Source organism: Lissotriton vulgaris, chromosome 6 (assembly GCF_964263255.1).
Source record: "Lissotriton vulgaris chromosome 6, aLisVul1.2, whole genome shotgun sequence".
Classification (NCBI taxonomy): Eukaryota; Metazoa; Chordata; class Amphibia; order Caudata; family Salamandridae; genus Lissotriton; species Lissotriton vulgaris.
The window spans coordinates 1,922,590,809-1,922,602,879 of NC_141694.1; positions in this window are offsets into that span (position 1 = coordinate 1,922,590,809).

A 12,071-nucleotide genomic window follows, 5' to 3' on the forward strand; every position below is an offset into this window, starting at 1 on the left:
CATCCCCAGCGCACTTATGGCGGTATTGCAAACAAAACAGGTGATGGACCGAATGTGGATCAATGTTACACATTCAACCCAGTCAAAAGATCTGGGCCCAAATCCATCGTTTTTTTGCACTCCACACCACCCTGGGTTAGACAATGGCGATATGCAAATCGGCTCTGACCCTGTGCCCCATGGGAACAGTCCAGTCCGAACTACAAAAGCCATGTCTTTCCCAGAACGGAATCAAGCATCCGAGGACCGGACCGGTTTCGAGGTAACACCTCTCATCAGCCCGGCTAGCTTGACTCCAGTGGTGTGGAGTGCCTGGGACCCACGTCTGAGCATCCCCAGCGCACTTATGGCGGTATTGCAAACAAAACAGGTGAGGGACCGAATGTGGATCAATGTCACACATTCAACCCAGTCAAAAGATCTGGGCCCAAATCCATCGTTTTTTTGCACTCCACACCACCCTGGGTTAGACAATGGCAATATGCAAATCAGCTCTGACCCTGTGCCCCATGGGAACAGTCCAGTCCGAACTACAAAAGCCATGTCTTTCCCAGAACGGAATCAAGCATCCGAGGACCGGACCGGTTTCGAGGTAACACCTCTCATCAGCCCGGCTAGCTTGACTCCAGTGGTGTGGAGTGCCTGGGACCCACGTCTGAGCATCCCCAGCGCACTTATGGCGGTATTGCAAACAAAACAGGTGATGGACCGAATGTGGATCAATGTCACACATTCAACCCAGTCAAAAGATCTGGGCCCAAATCCATCGTTTTTTTGCACCCCACACCACCCTGGGTTAGACAATGGCGATATGCAAATCAGCTCTGACCCTGTGCCCCATGGGAACAGTCCAGTCCAAACTACAAAAGCCATGTCTTTCCCAGGACGGAATCAAGCATCCGAGGACCGGACCGGTTTCGAGGTAACACCTCTCATCAGCCTGGCTAGCTTGACTCCAGTGGTGTGGAGTGCCTGGGACCCACGTCTGAGCATCCCCAGCGCACTTATGGCGGTATTGCAAACAAAACAGGTGATGGACCGAATGTGGATCAATGTCACACATTCAACCCAGTCAAAAGATCTGGGCCCAAATCCATCGTTTTTTTGCACTCCACACCACCCTGGGTTAGACAATGGCGATATGCAAATCAGCTCTGACCCTGTGCCCCATGGGAACAGTCCAGTCCGAACTACAAAAGCCATGTCTTTCCCAGAACAGAATCAAGCATCTGAGGACCGGACCGGTTTCGAGGTAACACCTCTCATCAGCCCGGCTAGCTTGACTCCAGTGGTGTGGAGTGCCTGGGACCCATGTCTGAGCATCCCCAGCGCACTTATGGCGGTATTGCAAACAAAACAGGTGATGGACCGAATGTGGATCAATGTCACACATTCAACCCAGTCAAAAGATCTGGGCCCAAATCCATCGTTTTTTTGCACTCCACACCACCCTGGGTTAGACAATGGCGATATGCAAATCAGCTCTGACCCTGTGCCCCATGGGAACAGTCCAGTCCGAACTACAAAAGCCATGTCTTTCCCAGAACAGAATCAAGCATCCGAGGACCGGACTGGTTTCGAGGTAACACCTCTCATCAGCCCGGCTAGCTTGACTCCAGTGGTGTGGAGTGCCTGGGACCCACGTCTGAGCATCCCCAGCGCACTTATGGCGGTATTGCAAACAAAACAGGTGATGGACCGAATGTGGATCAATGTCACACATTCAACCCAGTCAAAAGATCTGGGCCCAAATCCATCGTTTTTTTGCACTCCACACCACCCTGGGTTAGACAATGGCGATATGCAAATCAGCTCTGACCCTGTGCCCCATGGGAACAGTCCAGTCCGAACTACAAAAGCCATGTCTTTCCCAGAACGGAATCAAGCATCCGAGGACCGGACCGGTTTCGAGGTAACACCTCTCATCAGCCCGGCTAGCTTGACTCCAGTGGTGTGGAGTGCCTGGGACCCACGTCTGAGCATCCCCAGCGCACTTATGGCGGTATTGCAAACAAAACAGGTGATGGACCGAATGTGGATCAATGTCACACATTCAACCCAGTCCAAAGATCTGGGCCCAAATCCATCGTTTTTTTGCACTCCACACCACCCTGGGTTAGACAATGGCGATATGCAAATCAGCTCTGACCCTGTGCCCCATGGGAACAGTCCAGTCCGAACTACAAAAGCCATGTCTTTCCCAGAACGGAATCAAGCATCCGAGGACCGGACCGGTTTCGAGGTAACACCTCTCATCAGCCCGGCTAGTTTGACTCCAGTGGTGTGGAGTGCCTGGGACCCACGTCTGAGCATCCCAGCGCACTTATGGCGGTATTGCAAACAAAACAGGTGATGGACCGAATGTGGATCAATGTCACACATTCAACCCAGTCAAAAGATCTGGGCCCAAATCCATCGTTTTTTTGCACTCCACACCACCCTGGGTTAGACAATGGCGATATGCAAATCAGCTCTGACTCTGTGCCCCATGGGACCAGTCCAGTCCGAACTACAAAAGTTATGTCTTTCCCAGAACGGAATCAAGCATCCGAGGACCGGACCGGTTTCGAGGTAACACCTCTCATCAGCCCGGCTAGCTTGACTCCAGTGGTGTGGAGTGCCTGGGACCCACGTCTGAGCATCCCCAGCGCACTTATGGCGGTATTGCAAACAAAACAGGTGATGGACCGAATGTGGATCAATGTCACACATTCAACCCAGTCAAAAGATCTGGGCCCAAATCCATCGTTTTTTTGCACTCCACACCACCCTGGATTAGACAATGGCGATATGCAAATCAGCTCTGACCCTGTGCCCCATGGGAACAGTCCAGTCCGAACTACAAAAGCCATGTCTTTCCCAGAACGGAATCAAGCATCCGAGGACCGGACCGGTTTCGAGGTAACACCTCTCATCAGCCCGGCTAGCTTGACTCCAGTGGTGTGGAGTGCCTGGGACCCACGTCTGAGCATCCCCAGCGCACTTATGGCGGTATTGCAAACAAAACAGGTGATGGACCGAATGTGGATCAATGTCACACATTCAACCCAGTCAAAAGATCTGGGCCCAAATCCATCGTTTATTTGCACTCCACACCACCCTGGGTTAGACAATGGCGATATGCAAATCAGCTCTGACCCTGTGCCCCATGGGAACAGTCCAGTCCGAACTACAAAAGCCATGTCCTTCCCAGAACGGAATCAAGCATCCGAGGACCGGACCGGTTTCGAGGTAACACCTCTCATCAGCCCGGCTAGCTTGACTCCAGTGGTGTGGAGTGCCTGGGACCCACGTCTGAGCATCCCCAGCGCACTTATGGCGGTATTGCAAACAAAACAGGTGATGGACCGAATGTGGATCAATGTCACACATTCAACCCAGTCAAAAGATCTGGGGCCAAATCCATCGTTTTTTTGCACTCCACACCACCCTGGGTTAGACAATGGCGATATGCAAATCAGCTCTGACCCTGTGCCCCATGGGAACAGTCCAGTCCGAACTACAAAAGCCATGTCTTTCCCAGAACGGAATCAAGCATCCGAGGACCGGACCGGTTTCGAGGTAACACCTCTCATCAGCCCCTTCTAGCTTGACTCCAGTGGTGTGGAGTGCCTGGGACCCACGTCTGAGCATCCCCAGCGCACTTATGGCGGTATTGCAAACAAAACAGGTGATGGACCGAATGTGGATCAATGTCACACATTCAACCCAGTCAAAAGATCTGGGCCCAAATCCATCGTTTTTTTGCACTCCACACCACCCTGGGTTAGACAATGGCGATATGCAAATCAGCTCTGACCCTGTGCCCCATGGGAACAGTCCAGTTCGAACTACAAAAGCCATGTCTTTCCCAGAACGGAATCAAGCATCTGAGGACCGGACCGGTTTCGAGGTAACACCTCTCATCAGCCCGGCTAGCTTGACTCCAGTGGTGTGGAGTGCCTGGGACCCACGTCTGAGCATCCCCAGCGCACTTATGGCGGTATTGCAAACAAAACAGGTGATGGACCGAATGTGGATCAATGTCACACATTCAACCCAGTCAAAAGATCTGGGCCCAAATCCATCGTTTTTTTGCACTCCACACCACCCTGGGTTAGACAATGGCGATATGCAAATCAGCTCTGACCCTGTGCCCCATGGGAACAGTCCAGTCCGAACTACAAAAGCCATGTCTTTTCCAGAACGGAATCAAGCATCCGAGGACCGGACCGGTTTCGAGGTAACACCTCTCATCAGCCCGGCTAGCTTGACTCCAGTGGTGTGGAGTGCCTGGGACCCACGTCTGAGCATCCCCAGCGCACTTATGGCGGTATTGCAAACAAAACAGGTGATGGACCGAATGTGGATCAATGTCACACATTCAACCCAGTCAAAAGATCTGGGCCCAAATCCATCGTTTTTTTGCACTCCACACCACCATGGGTTAGACAATGGCGATATGCAAATCAGCTCTGACCCTGTGCCCCATGGGAACAGTCCAGTCCGAACTACAAAAGCCATGTCTTTCCCAGAACGGAATCAAGCATCCGAGGACCTGACCGGTTTCGAGGTAACACCTCTCATCAGCCCGGCTAGCTTGACTCCAGTGGTGTGGAGTGCCTGGGACCCACGTCTGAGCATCCCCAGCTCACTTATGGCGGTATTGCAAACAAAACAGGTGATGGACCGAATGTGGATCAATGTCACACATTGAACCCAGTCAAAAGATCTGAGCCCTAATCCATCGTTTTTTTGCACTCCACACCACCCTGGGTTAGACAATGGCGATATGCAAATCAGCTCTGACCCTGTGCCCCATGGGAACAGTCCAGTCCGAACTACAAAAGCCATGTCTTTCCCAGAACGGAATCAAGCATCCGAGGACCGGACCGGTTTCGAGGTAACACCTCTCATCAGCCCGGCTAGCTTGACTCCAGTGGTGTGGAGTGCCTGGGACCCACGTCTGAGCATCCCCAGCGCACTTATGGCGGTATTGCAAACAAAACAGGTGATGGACCGAATGTGGATCAATGTCACACATTAAACCCAGTCAAAAGATCTGGGCCCAAATCCATCGTTTTTTTGCACTCCACACCACCCTGGGTTAGACCGGTCCTCGGATGCTTGATTCCGTTCTGGGAAGGACATGGCTTTTGTAGTTAGGACTGGACTGTTCCCATGGGGCACAGGGTCAGAGCTGATTTGCATATCGCCATTGTCTAACCCAGGGTGGTGTGGAGTGCAAAATAACGATGGATTTGGGCCCAGATCTTTGGACTGGGTTGAGTGTGTGACATTGATCCACATTCGGTCCATCACCTGTTGTGTTTGCATATTCCGCACTAAGTGCGCTGGGGATGCCCAGACGTGGGTCCCAGGCACTCCACACCACTAGAGTCAAGCTACCCGGGCTGATGAGAGGTGTTACCTCGAAACCGGTCCGGTCCTCAAATGCTTGATTCTGTTCTGGGAAGGACATGGCTTTTGTAGTTCGGACAGGACTGTTCCCATGGGGCACAGGGTCAGAGCTGATTTGCATATCGCCATTGTCTAACCCAGGGTGGTGTGGAGTGCAAAATAACGATGGATTTGGGCCCAGATCTTTGGACTGGGTTGAGTGTGTGACATTGATCCACATTCGGTCCATCACCTGTTGTGTTTGCATATTCCGCCCTAAGTGCGCTGGGGATGCCCAGACGTGGGTCCCAGGCACTCCACACCACTGGAGTAAAGTTAGCCGGGCTGATGAGAGGTGTTACCTCGAAACCGGTCCGGTCCTCGGATGCTTGATTCCGTTCTGGGAAGGACATGGCTTTTGTAGTTCGGACTGGACTGTTCCCATGGGGCACATGGTCAGAGCTGATTTGCATATCGCCATTGTCTAACCCAGGGTGGTGTGGAGTGCAAAATAACGATGGATTTGGGCCCAGATATTTGGACTGGGTTGAGTGTGTGACATTGATCCACATTCGGTCCATCACCTGTTGTGTTTGCATATTCCGCCCTAAGTACGCTGGGGATGCCCGGACGTGGGTCCCAGGCACTCCACACCACTGGAGTCAAGCTAGCCGGGCTGATGAGAGGTGTTACCTCGAAACCGGTCCGGTCCTCGGATGCTTGATTCCGTTCTGGGAAGGACATGGCTTTTGTAGTTCGGACTGGACTGTTCCCATGGGGCACAGGGTCAGAGCTGATTTGCATATCGCCATTGTCTAACCCAGGGTGGTGTGGAGTGCAAAATAACGATGGATTTGGGCCCAGATCTTTGGACTGGGTTGAGTGTGTGACATTGATCCACATTCGGTCCATCACCTGTTGTGTTTGCATATTCCGCCCTACGTGTGCTGGGGATGCCCAGACGTGGGTCCCAGGCACTCCACACCACTGGAGTCAAGCTAGCCGGGCTGATGAGAGGTGTTACCTCGAAACCGGTCCGGTCCTCGGATGCTTGATTCCGTTCTGGGAAGGACATGGCTTTTGTAGTTCGGACTGGACTGTTCCCATGGGGCACAGGGTCAGAGCTGATTTGCATATCGCCATTGTCTAACCCAGGGAGGTGTGGAGTGCAAAATAACGATGGATTTGGGCCCAGATCTTTGGACTGGGTTGAGTGTGTGACATTGATTCACATTCGGTCCATCACCTGTTGTGTTTGCATATTCCGCCCTAAGTTCGCTGGGGATGCCCAGACGTGGGTCCCAGGCACTCCACACCACTGGAGTCAAGCTAGCCGGGCTGATGAGAGGTGTTACCTCGAAACCGGTCCGGTCCTCGGATGCTTGATTCCGTTCTGGGAAGGACATGGCTTTTGTAGTTCGGACTGGACTGTTCCCATGGGGCACAGGGTCAGAGCTGATTTGCATATCGCCATTGTCTAACCCAGGGTGGTGTGGAGTGCAAAATAATGATGGATTTGGGCCCAGATCTTTGGACTGGGTTGAGTGTGTGACATTGATCCACATTCGGTCCATCACCTGTTGTGTTTGCATATTCCGCCCTAAGTGCGCTGGGGATGCCCAGACGTGGGTCCCAGGCACTCCACACCTCTGGAGTCAAGCTAGCCGGGCTGATGAGAGGTGTTACCTCGAAACCGGTCCAGTCCTCGGATGCTTTATTCCGTTCTTGGAAGGACATGGCTTTTGTAGTTCGGACTGGACTGTTCCCATGGGGCACAGGGTCAGAGCTGATTTGCATATCGCCATTGTCTAACCCAGGGTGGTGTGGAGTGCAAAATAACGATGGATTTGGGCCCAGATCTTTGGACTGGGTTGAGTGTGTGACATTGATCCACATTCGGTCCATCACCTGTTGTGTTTGCATATTCAGACCTATAGCTGGGGAAGCTCCGTAGCAGGAAGGCAGTTGTATCCTGGAGTCGAGAGACACCGAGACGAACTCATACTTGGAGGCCTGCTGGCGCTGCCGCGGCTCCTTCTCGTGAACCATCTTCTAGGCCTGCTGGCGCTGCCGCGGCCCTCCTTATCGTGAATCCATCTTCGAAGCCTGCAGGCGCTGCCTCGGCCCTCTTCATCGTGAAACCATCTTCGAAGCCTGCTGGCGCTGCCGCGGCCCTCCTCGTCGTAAACCATCTTCGAAGCCTGCTGGCGCTGCCGCGGCCCTCATCATCGTAAAACCATCTTCAAAGCCTGCTGGCGCTGCCGCTGCCGCGGCCCTCATCATCGTGAAACCATCCTCGAAGCCTGCTGGCGCTGCCGAGGCCCTCATCATCGTGAACCATCTCCGAGCCTGCTGGCGCTGCCGCGGCCCATCCTTGCGAACTCTCAAGCTCGAGGATTGTGAGCTCCATCTCCTGCCGCTCCCGTACCGGACCGGTACTAAGACTGTCCCGCTACCCCTTTTCCCTAAAGAGACTAGAATTGGCAGGATCCTCGTATCCTGGTCCCACTGTATCGTTATCACCTTGCCTCAAGATCTCTATATAAAGTGTGCAGAACTAATCTCTGTGTGGTGTCCATCTGTGGGGGGGAAGTTACTTGTCTGTACGATCCCCGGAGAGGGCCCTCGCCGGAGGCCTCTGCCCCTGTACTCGGCCGACCCTCTGGGTCTCCGTCTAACAGGGTGGAAAGAAGCAGCTGAGTGTAAGGGGTGGAAAGAAGCAGCTGAGTGTAAGGAGAAGGGTGGAAAGAAGGAGCTGAGTGTAAGGAGAAGGGTGGAAAGAAGCAGCTGAGTGTAAGGAGAAGGGTGGAAAGAAGCAGCTGAGTGTAAGGAGAAGGGTGGAAAGAAGCAGCTGAGTGTAAGGGGTGGAAAGAAGCAGCTGAGTGTAAGGAGAAGGGTGGAAAAAAGCAGCTGAGTGTAAGGGGTGGAAAGAAGCAGCTAAGTGTAAGGAGAAGGGTAGAAAGAAGCAGCTGAGTGTAAGGAGGAGGGTGGGAAGAAAGCAGCTAAGTGTAAGGAGAAGGGTGGAAAGAAGCAGCTGAGTGTAAGGAGAAGGGTGGAAAGAAGCAGCAGCTGAGTGTAAGGAGAAGGGTGGAAAGAAGCAGCTGAGGGTAAGGAGAAGGAGAAGGGTGGAAAGAAGCAGCTGAGTTTAAGGAGAAGGGTGGAAAGAAGCAGCTGAGTGTAAGGAGAAGGGTGGAAAGAAGCAGCTGAGGGTAAGAAGAAGGGTGGAAAGAAGCAGCTGAGTGTAAGGAGAAGGGTGGAAAGAAGCAGCTGAGTGTAAGGGGTGGGAAGAAGCAGCTGAGTGTAAGGAGAAGAGTGGAAAGAAGCAGCTGAGTGTAAGTAGAAGGGTGGAAAGAAGCAGCTGAGTGTAAGGAGAATGGTGGAAAGAAGCAGCTGAGTGTAAGGAGAAGGGTGGAAAGAAGCAGCTGAGTGTAAGGGGTGGAAAGAAGCAGCTGAGTGTAAGGAGAAGGGTGGAAAGAAGCAGCTGAGTGTAAGGGGTGGAAAGAAGAAGCTGAGTGTAAGGAGAAAGGTGGAAAGAAGCAGCTGAGTGTAAGGAGAAGGGTGGAAAAAGCAGCTGAGTGTAAGGGGTGGAAAGAAGCAGCTGAGTGTAAGGAGAAGAGTGGAAAGAAGCAGCTGAGTGTAAGGAGGAGGGTGGGAAGAAGCTGCTGAGTGTAAGGAGAAGGGTGGAAAGAAGCAGCTGAGTGTAAGAGAAGGGTGGAAAGAAGCAGCTGAGTGTAAGGAGAAGGGTGGAAAGAAGCAGCTGAGTGTAAGGGGTGGGAAGAAGCAGCTGAGTGTAAGGAGAAGAGTGGAAAGAACAGCTGAGTGTAAGGAGAAGAGTGGAAAGATGCAGCTGAGTGTAAGGAGAAGGGTGGAAAGAAGCAGCTGAGTGTAAGGAGAAGGGTGGAAAGAAGCAGCTGAGTGTAAGGAGAAGGTTGGAAAGAAGCAGCTGAGTGTAAGGAGAAGGGTGGAAAGAAGCAGCTGAGTGTAAGGGGTGGAAAGAAGCAGCTGAGTGTAAGGAGAAAGGTGGAAAGAAGCAGCTGAGGGTAAGGAGAAGGTTGGAAAGAAGCAGCTGAGTGTAATGGGTGGAAAGAAGCAGCTGAGTGTAAGGAGAAGGGTGGAAAGAAGCAGCTGAGTGTAAGGAGGAGGGTGGGAAGAAGCAGCCGAGTGTAAGGAGAAGGGTGGAAAGAAGCAGCTGAGTGTAAGTAGAAGGGTGGAAAGAAGCAGCTGAGTGTAAGGAGAAGGGTGGAAAGAAGCAGCTGAGTGTAAGAGAAGGGTGGAAAGAAGCAGCTGAGTGTAAGTAGAAGGGTGGAAAGAAGCACATGGGTGTAAGGAGAAGGGTGGAAAGAAGCAGCTGAGTGTAAGAAGAAGGGTGGAAAGAAGCTGCTGAGTTTAAGGGGTGGAAAGAAGCAGCTGAGTGTAAGCAGAAGGGTGGAAAGAAGCAGCTGAGTGTAAGGAGATGGGTGGAAAGAAGCAGCTGAGTGTAAGGAGGGGTGGGAAGAAGCAGCTGAGTATAAGGAGAAGGGTGGAAAGAAGCCCCTGAGTGTAAGGAGAAGGGTGGAAAGAAGCAGCTGAGTGTAAGGGGTGGAAAGAAGCAGCTGAGTGTAAGGGGTGGAAAGAAGCAGCTGAGTGTAAGGAGAAGGGTGGAAAGAAGCCGCTGAGTGTAAGGAGAAGGGTGGAAAGAAGCAGCTGAGTGTAAGGAGAAGGGTGGAAAGAAGCAGCTGAGTGTAAGGGGTGGAAAGAAGCAGCTGAGTGTAAGGGGTGGAAAGAAGCAGCTGAGTGTAAGGAGAAGGATGGAAAGAAGCAGATGAGTGTAAGGAGAAGGGTGGAAAGAAGCAGCTGAGTGTAAGGAGAAGGGTGGAAAGAAGGAGCTGAGTGTAAGGGGTGGAAAGAAGCAGCTGAGTATAAGGAGAAGGGTGGAAAGAAGCAGCTGAGTGTAAGGAGAAAGGTGGAAAGAAGCAGCTGAGTGTAAGGGGTGGAAAGAAGCAGCTGAGTGTAAGGAGAAGGGTGGAAAGAAGCAGCTGAGTGTAAGGAGAAGGGTGGGAAGAAGCAGCTGAGTGTAAGGAGAAGGGTGGAAAGAAGCAGCTGAGTGTAAGAGAAGGGTGGAAAGAAGCAGCTGAGTGTAAGGGTTAGAAAGAAGCAGCTGAGTGTAAGGAGAAGGGTGGAAAGAAGCAGCTGAGTGTAAGTAGAAGGGTGGAAAGAAGCTGATGAGTGTAAGGAGAAGGGTGGAAAGAAGCAACTGAGTGTAAGGAGAAGGGTGGAAAGAAGCAGAAGAGTGTAAGGAGAAGGGTGGAAAGAAGCAACTGAGTGTAAGGAGAAGGGTGGAAAGAAGCAGCTGAGTGTAAGGAGAAAGGTGGAAAGAAGCAGATGAGTGTAAGGAGAAGGTTGGAAAGAAGCAGCTGAGTGTGAGGAGAAGGGTGGAAAGAAGCAGCTGAGTGTAAGGACATGGGTGGAAAGAAGCAGCTGAGTGTAAGGAGAAGGGTGGAAAGAAGCAGTTGAGTGTAAGGGGTGGAAAGAAGCAGCTGAGTGTAAGGGGTGGAAAGAAGCAGCTGAGTGTAAGGAGAAGGGTGGAAAGAAGCAGCTGAGTTTAAGGAGAAGGGTGGAAAAAAGCAGCTGAGTGTAAGGGGTGGAAAGAAGCAGCTAAGTGTAAGGAGAAGGGTGGAAAGAAGCAGCTGAGTGTAAGGAGAAGGGTGGAAAGAAGCAGCTGAGTGTAAGGAGAAGGGTGGAAAGAAGCCGCTGAGTGTAAGGAGAAGGGTGGAAAGAAGCAGCTGAGTGTAAGGAGAAGGGTGGAAAGAAGCAGCTGAGGGTAAGAAGAAGGGTGGAAAGAAGCAGCTGGGTGTAAGGGGTGGGAAGAAGCAGCTGAGTGTAAGGAGAAGAGTGGAAAGAAGCAGCTGAGTGTAAGGAGAAGGGTGGAAAGAAGCAGCTGAGTGTAAGGAGAAGGGTGGAAAGAAGCAGCTGAGTGTAAGGGGTGGAAAGAAGCAGCTGAGTGTAAGGAGAAGGGTGGAAAGAAGCAGCTGAGTGTAAGGAGAAGGGTGGAAAGAAGCAGCTGAGTGTAAGGGGTGGAAAGAAGAAGCTGAGTGTAAGGAGAAAGGTGGAAAGAAGCAGCTGAGTGTAAGGAGAAGGGTGGAAAAAAGCAGCTGAGTGTAAGGGGTGGAAAGAAGCAGCTGAGTGTAAGGAGAAGGGTGGAAAGAAGCAGCTGAGTGTAAGGAGGAGGGTGGGAAGAAGCAGCTGAGTGTAAGGAGAAGGGTGGAAAGAAGCAGCTGAGTGTAAGGGGTGGAAAGAAGCAGCTGAGTGTAAGGAGAAGGGTGGAAAGAAGCAGCTGAGTGTAAGGAGAAGGGTGGAAAGAAGCAGCTGAGTGTAAGGAGAAGGGTGGAAAGAAGCAGCTGAGTTTAAGGAGAAGGGTGGAAAGAAGCAGCTGAGTGTAAGGGGTGGGAAGAAGCAGCTGAGTGTAAGGAGAAGAGTGGAAAGAAGCAGCTGAGTGTAAGGAGAAGGGTGGAAAGAAGCAGCTGAGTATAAGGAGAAGGGTGGAAAGAAGCAGCTGAGTGTAAGGAGAAGGTTGGAAAGAAGCAGCTGAGTGTAAGGAGAAGGGTGGAAAGAAGCAGCTGAGTGTAAGGAGAAAGGTGGAAAGAAGCAGCTGAGGGTTAGGAGAAGGGTGGAAAGAAGCAGCTGAGTGTAAGGGGTGGAAAGAAGCAGCTGAG